The following is a 7,258-nucleotide window of genomic DNA, read 5'->3' as shown; positions in this document are numbered from 1 at the left end:
GCAGATACTATGACCAGGAGTAGAGGGGCCCTGCCTCCGGCCAGGTGGAGGAAAGGGACAACTGGGTTTACTGGACTGTGTGGATTCGATGGCCTGGCACATCAGAGCCACAGGAGTATAAGGCTCTCGTAGACACCGGTGCACAGTGCACCCTAATGCCATCAAGCTATAAAGGGGCAGAACCCATCTGTATTTCTGGAGTGACAGGGGCATCCCAAGAGTTAACTGTGTTGGAGGCCGAAGGGAGCCTAACCGGGAATGAGTGGCAGAAGCACCCCGTTGTGACTGGCCCAGAGGCTCCGTGCATCCTTGGCATAGACTACCTCAGGAGAGGGTATTTCAAGGACCCAAAAGGGTATAGGTGGGCTTTTGGTATAGCTGCCCTGGAGACGGAGGAAATTAAACAGCTGTCCACCTTGCCCGGTCTCTCAGAGGACCCTTCTGTTGTGGGGTTGTTGAGGGTTGAAGAACAACAAGTACCAATCGCTACCACAACAGTGCACCGGCGGCAATACCGCACCAACCGAGACTCCCTGATCCCCATCCATGAGCTGATTTGTCGACTGGAGAGCCAAGGAGTGATCAGCAAGACTCACTCCCCCTTTAACAGTCCCATATATCCAGTGCGAAAGTCCAATGGAGAGTGGAGACTAACAGTAGACTACCGTGGCCTGAACGAAGTCACGCCGCCACTGAGTGCTGCCGTGCCGGACATGCTAGAGCTTCAATACGAACTGGAGTCAAAGGCAGCCAAGTGGTACGCCACAATTGACATCACTAATGCCTTCTTCTCCATCCCTTTGGCAGCAGAGTGCAGGCCACAGTTTGCTTTCACTTGGAGGGGCGTCCAGTACACCTGGAACCGACTGCCCCAGGGGTGGAAACACAGCCCTACCATTTGCCATGGACTGATCCACACCGCACTGGAACAGGGTGAGGCTCCAGAACACCTGCAGTACATTGATGACATCATCGTGTGGGGCAACACAGCAGAAGAAGTTTTTGAGAAAGGGGAGAGAATAATTCAAATCCTTCTGAAGGCCGGTTTTGCCATAAAACAAAGTAAGGTCAAGGGACCTGCACAGGAGATCCAGTTTTTAGGAATAAAATGGCAAGATGGACGTCGTCAGATCCCAATGGATGTGATCAACAAAATAACAGCCATGTCCCCACCAACTAGCAAAAGGGAAACACAAGCTTTCTTAGGCGTTGTGGGTTTTTGGAGAATGCATATTCCAAATTACAGCCTGATCATAAGCCCTCTCTATCACGTGACCAGGAAGAAGAACGACTTCAAATGGGGCCCTGAGCAACGACAAGCATTTGAACAAATTAAACAGGAGATAGTTCAGGCAGTAGCCCTTGGGCCAGTCCGGGCAGGACAAGATGTGAAGAATGTGCTCTACACCGCAGCCGGGGAGAATGGCCCTACCTGGAGCCTCTGGCAGAAAGCACCAGGGGAGACTCGAGGTCGACCCTTAGGGTTCTGGAGTCGGGGATACAGAGGATCCGAGGCCCGCTACACTCCAACTGAGAAGGAGATATTGGCAGCATATGAAGGGATTCAAGCTGCTTCGGAAGTGGTTGGTACTGATGCACAGCTCCTCCTGGCACCCCGACTGCCGGTGCTGGGCTGGATCTTCAAAGGGAGGGTCCCCTCTACACATCATGCAACCGATGCTACGTGGAGTAAGTGGGTCGCACTGATCACACAACGGGCCCGAATAGGAAACCCCAGTCGCCCAGGAATCTTGGAGGTGATCACGAACTGGCCAGAGGGCAAAGATTTTGGAATATCCCCAGAGGAGGAGGTGACACGTGCTGAAGAAGCCCCACTGTATAATAAACTACGAGAAAACGAGAAGCAATATGCCCTGTTCACTGATGGGTCCTGTCGCCTTGTGGGAAAGCATCGGAGGTGGAAAGCTGCTGTATGGAGTCCTATACGCCAAGTTGCAGAAACTGCTGAAGGAGAAGGTGAATCGAGCCAGTTTGCCGAGGTAAAAGCCATCCAGCTGGCCTTGGACATTGCTGAACGAGAAAAATGGCCAGTACTTTATCTCTATACTGACTCATGGATGGTGGCAAATGCCCTGTGGGGGTGGTTGCAGCAGTGGAAGCAGAACAGCTGGCAGCGCAAAGGTAAACCCATCTGGGCTGCTGCATTGTGGCAAGATATTGCTGTCCGGGTAGAGAACCTGGTTGTAAAAGTACGTCACGTAGATGCTCACGTACCCAAGAGCCGGGCCACTGAAGAACATCAAAATAACCTGCAGGTGGACCAGGCTGCTAAGATTGAAGTGGCCCAGGTGGATCTGGACTGGCAACATAAGGGTGAATTATTTATAGCTCGGTGGGCCCATGGTGCCTCAGGCCATCAAGGAAGAGATGCAACATGTAGATGGGCTCGTGATCGAGGGGTGGACTTAACCATGGACGCTATTGCACAGGTTATCCATGAATGTGAAACATGTGCTGCAATCAAGCAAGCCAAGCGAGTAAAGCCTCTTTGGTATGGAGGACGATGGTTGAAATATAAATATGGGGAGGCCTGGCAGATTGATTATATCACACTCCCACAAACCCGACACGGCAAGCGCTATGTGCTCACCGTGGTGGAAGCAACCACCGGATGGCTAGAAACATACCCTGTGCCCCATGCCACCGCCCGGAACACCATCCTGGGCCTTGAAAAGCAAGTCCTATGGCGACACGGCACCCCAGAAAGAATTGAGTCAGACAACGGGACTCATTTCCGAAACACCCTCATAGACACCTGGGCCAAAGAGCATGGCATGGAGTGGGTCTATCACATCCCCTACCATGCACCAGCCTCCGGGAAAATCGAACGATACAATGGGCTGCTAAAGACAACACTGAGGGCAATGGGCGGTGGGACATTCAAGCATTGGGACACACATTTAGCAAAAGCCACCTGGTTAGTCAACACTAGGGGGTCTGTTAATCGAGCTGGCCCTGCCCAATCAAGACTCTTACGTACTGTAGATGGAGATAAAGTCCCTGTCGTGCACATAAGAAATATGCTGGGGAAGACAGTCTGGGTTACTCCTGCCTCTGGCAAGGGAAAACCCATCCATGGGATTGCTTTTGCTCAAGGACCCGGGTGCACTTGGTGGGTGATGCAAAAGGATGGGCAAGTCCGGTGTGTACTTCAAGGGGATTTGATTTTGGGTGAAAATAGCCAATGAACTGAATTTTATGATGTCAATTGTTATATGATATTGTATATCATTATTTCTATGGTTGCTATCAATGGTATAGCAGTGAAAATCACCCAGACTAACGAAGAATGAACTAACTCTGATGAAACTGAACAAGGTGCAACGATGATAGAACTGAACAAGTGCAGCAGTACCGAAATGAGAACTGGCTTCAGCATGCAACAGCCCAACACCACACACCATTTTTCTGGCCCTGAAAGACTGTTATGACAGATGGAGCCCAAAGTCGTGGACTAAATGAACTCAATGGACATTTGTATATATTTATGTATGTATATGTATTATATGTATGTATGTATGTATATGTATTATATATGTGTATATATATAAAAAAGATAGTGGTGATTAATTGAAATGTATCGAAAAATGTGAGACCTAAGCATAACGTAAATGGTATGGAATAAGGGGTGGATACTGTCCCAGTTTCGGCTGGGATAGGGTTAAATTTCTTCCTAGTGCTGTGTTTTGGATTTAGTATGAGAAGAATGTTGATAACACACTGATGTTTTCAGTTGTTGCTAAGTGCCCTCCTAGTCCAAGGACAGCTCCCGTGCCTACTGACTGAGCTAGGCACACAAGATGGGAGGGAACATAATCAGGACAGCCAGTCCAGCTGGCTAATGGGGTATTCCATACCATGTGACGTCAGGCTTAGTATATGAAGGGTAGGCGTGATCCAGGAAGTGCCGATCGCTACTTGGTTATCGGTCAGCGCGGGTGGTGAGCAATTGCATTGTGCATCACTCATTTTGTATATTCTATCATTATTTATTATCATTATTTTCCCTTTTCTGTTCTATTAAACTGTCTTTATCTCAACCCACGAGTTTTTCTCACTCCTACCCTTCCGATTCTCTCCCCGTCCCACTGGGGGGGCGGGGGGAGTGAGCGAGCGGCTGCGTGGTATTTGGCTGCCTGCCAGGTTAAACCACGACATGGGTGCAGCCGCTGCGGTCCAGGGGAGCTCAAAGGGCCTCACTCAGGACCACCGTTTATAGGTTCACAAGATGGTTGGCTTTAGTCATCCGTAAATTTCCATCCTGGCCACAGTCCCAGGTGGTAATTACTAAAGATTTCTCAAGGTTTCGGTGTTGTTCCACTGGACACCCGGGCCAGACAGTGGGAGGATGTTCCCAGCCTCAGCTATGCAGAGTTTCTGATACAGTCAAGGAGCGCTCAACCGCCAGACTCAATACACCAAGGCCGAGGTTTCATGGGAATTTCTGAGATCAACAGGCGGCCCAGATCAACAAGTGGCCCAGGGAAGAAGGGGGGTATGAATGCACCACCACAATCCACCCCGTGACTAAAGTCAATCCATCTTGATCACAGAGTGGCGGTGTGGTCGCCTCTTGCTTCTGTGCCTATAAACAGATCAATGTCATATTCCAATTGCAATTTGAGGGAAATTTTTGGTTGGTATACTTAATTATTAATATACTTAACTATTAAGGTTTTATTAAGTACAATTAAGCAATGTTATATATGCGAGGAGGGTTTGGTATTAGTGCCATTTGTTTAGTTATTTTCCACACTTTAACACATAGAATAATGTTCAACAACAAGCATAGCAGAATAGAAATGAATAAAATTGTTATGGGATGTAAAACCCAATTCAAAGTTCCTGTTGCTGTTGGTGACTATCTAAATAAAACATCCCACCAGCGATGTTCTCCATCCTTCTTCACCTTTTCTAGGACATGATGTATCTTCTCTGCATCATGATGGACCGTAATCAGAGTTCTTTGTCCATTGTTTCGAATCTGGTTTAGCAATTGACTTAGGTCATCATGTTGTCACAGTTTTCGTACTAATGTAAGATTCATTCCAATGGGGGTAGGTAGTAGATCTTGATAAGATGTATAGCTTGATTGTAGCAACTGATGGGTTGTAACGGGAGCTGAATAGTTGAAGTCGCATCCCATAATCTTAGTAAAATTACAAATACAGATATTTGAGTGGTTAGATGTTTCCACAATTACGTTATCTGTAAATATAGAATCACAAAGCGTTCTCATGCAAACACATGCATGTCCAACATATGTAAGTACAGTTTCAGGGGTTTCATCAGGATGTATTTCAAAATTACAAACATTTTGTTCAGTGTCAAGACAAATGTCTTGAGCTTCGATTTGTGTATTGCTTTCACAAATAAATCCCTGTTGTTCTCACAAAACACATGCATCAACATCAATAGTTTGCCATTTATTCCCATTTTTTTGGGTCCATACTCTATGTTCTAATGGGTGGAGTACCGTTCCATTGTGATTTAATCCTAGCGCAATGATTGGGTATATGATATATACCGAAGCATTGCGTATTGTCAAAACAAAAGCTGTGACTTTGCTGTCAGTGGAGTCGTAAGTAAAATTGACTAGACGCCACCAAGCTTGAAATTCTTTTTCAAATTTAGTTGCATTATCCCAAACTACCTTTCGGATTTCAGTGGGCAAGGTGCCCTCATCACCTTCCCTTATAATAGCTGCCATGGTAGATTGTATCCATAATTGAGCCTGGATGCAGGTAAGAGCTAGAGAAATATTATTTTGAATTGTGCCAAATGTATTTGTGATTAGTTGGTGGTCCTTTTCATTAATTCTTTCCCATGTAGGCAATATATTAGCCAAAAGCCACTGGCTTGTTCCTAATGCTGTCAAAGATGATCGTAATGGGTGTTCTAATTTATGTAAATCACTTGTTGCCAAATTTATTTTGTTTGCTTAAAACTTCAGCATCCGCGCTGTTCAATATTCCTAGTCCCGTTCCCAGGATGCCAGTTACATCTCTCCTTGATCGTTTTGGAGAGGTGAGGGTTCGTCCATGCACCCACGCTAACCATCCTGTAAAAGATGCATTCAGGAATGGTGAGCAAGCAGATTTAATTGTAGAGATATCAACTTGCATTGATAGCTCCACTCGTTTGAGAGACCACGATGGATTAAATAGCACTTGCTGTTGTCCTATGTTCTTGATTATCTAGGGATCAATGTTATAAATGTGAGGAGACAGTTTGATAGGAGGCTGAGTTGGTGGATGTGGTTGTGCGGTATCAATCCTGAATTGAAAACCTAAGCTGGAATGAGAGTTAGGGTTTGTCCAAAGACACCTTACGAGTACTGAATGGGATATAGCAAAAGTATACCAACATTCTGGTTTAAAAGGACAGGTATGTATGTTGTCTTTTCCTTCAATGTTGTTTATAACAATGTGTAAGATTGTTGTCATACATTTAGTATGATTTGCAATTTGGCATCCTATCGAAATGGTGTCTCCTTTGGTTCCCTTTAAGGATGGAATTTGTTGGTTTTCATTTTCGTCTTTAATAATCCATTCCTGCCTATGAAAGGTGATGTTATTGTGTAGTGCTATTGCAGATAAATTTAAATTAGATGTAGGTATGTTAAAAGACACATATGCATCAATCCACGGCCACCCTGTCGTACACAAATTCCAAATTTTTCCTTCACTAATCATAAAATCAAACAATAGTTCTACACCACGATTACCCCAATACCACTCGATACCACTCAGAATTTAAGGAATTTCCTACTTTTATTTTTCTAATTTTTGCCAATTCATCTACCTTTTGATTCCAGTTTGTGGCTGGTTCATTATTTTTGGCATGAGCTTTCACCCATCCCATCTTGAATGGAGTGTCTCTGGCTATTTTAAGTAATAGTTGCCAATCTTGAGATCTCCAAACGGGAGATCTATTTACTTCCCAGTTCAGGACTTCCCACCGACAAAGCCACTGTGTGGCACCTGCCCACACGGCATGGGAGTCGACATAGATAACTTTTGCTCCGTTTTGTGCTGCTAGAACAACTGCCCTTAATTCTCCTATTTGTGCACTACCTTCACCTTCTTCTATGATTTGTTTGCCAGTGTTGATGTTTAATGCAGCAGCCTTGGGTTGCCATCTGCCATTTATTCTCCTTGCTGAGGCATCGGTAAACCAAATATCTTCTGATGGTGTTCCCTCGATAAAGGGAGGTGCATTTAAAATGGGTGAGGGT

This window comes from Calonectris borealis, unplaced genomic scaffold (genome assembly GCF_964195595.1).
Source record: "Calonectris borealis unplaced genomic scaffold, bCalBor7.hap1.2 HAP1_SCAFFOLD_59, whole genome shotgun sequence".
NCBI lineage: Eukaryota > Metazoa > Chordata > Aves > Procellariiformes > Procellariidae > Calonectris > Calonectris borealis.
The sequence above is the reverse complement of the archived record's forward strand: the minus strand, read 5'-3'. Positions refer to the sequence as shown.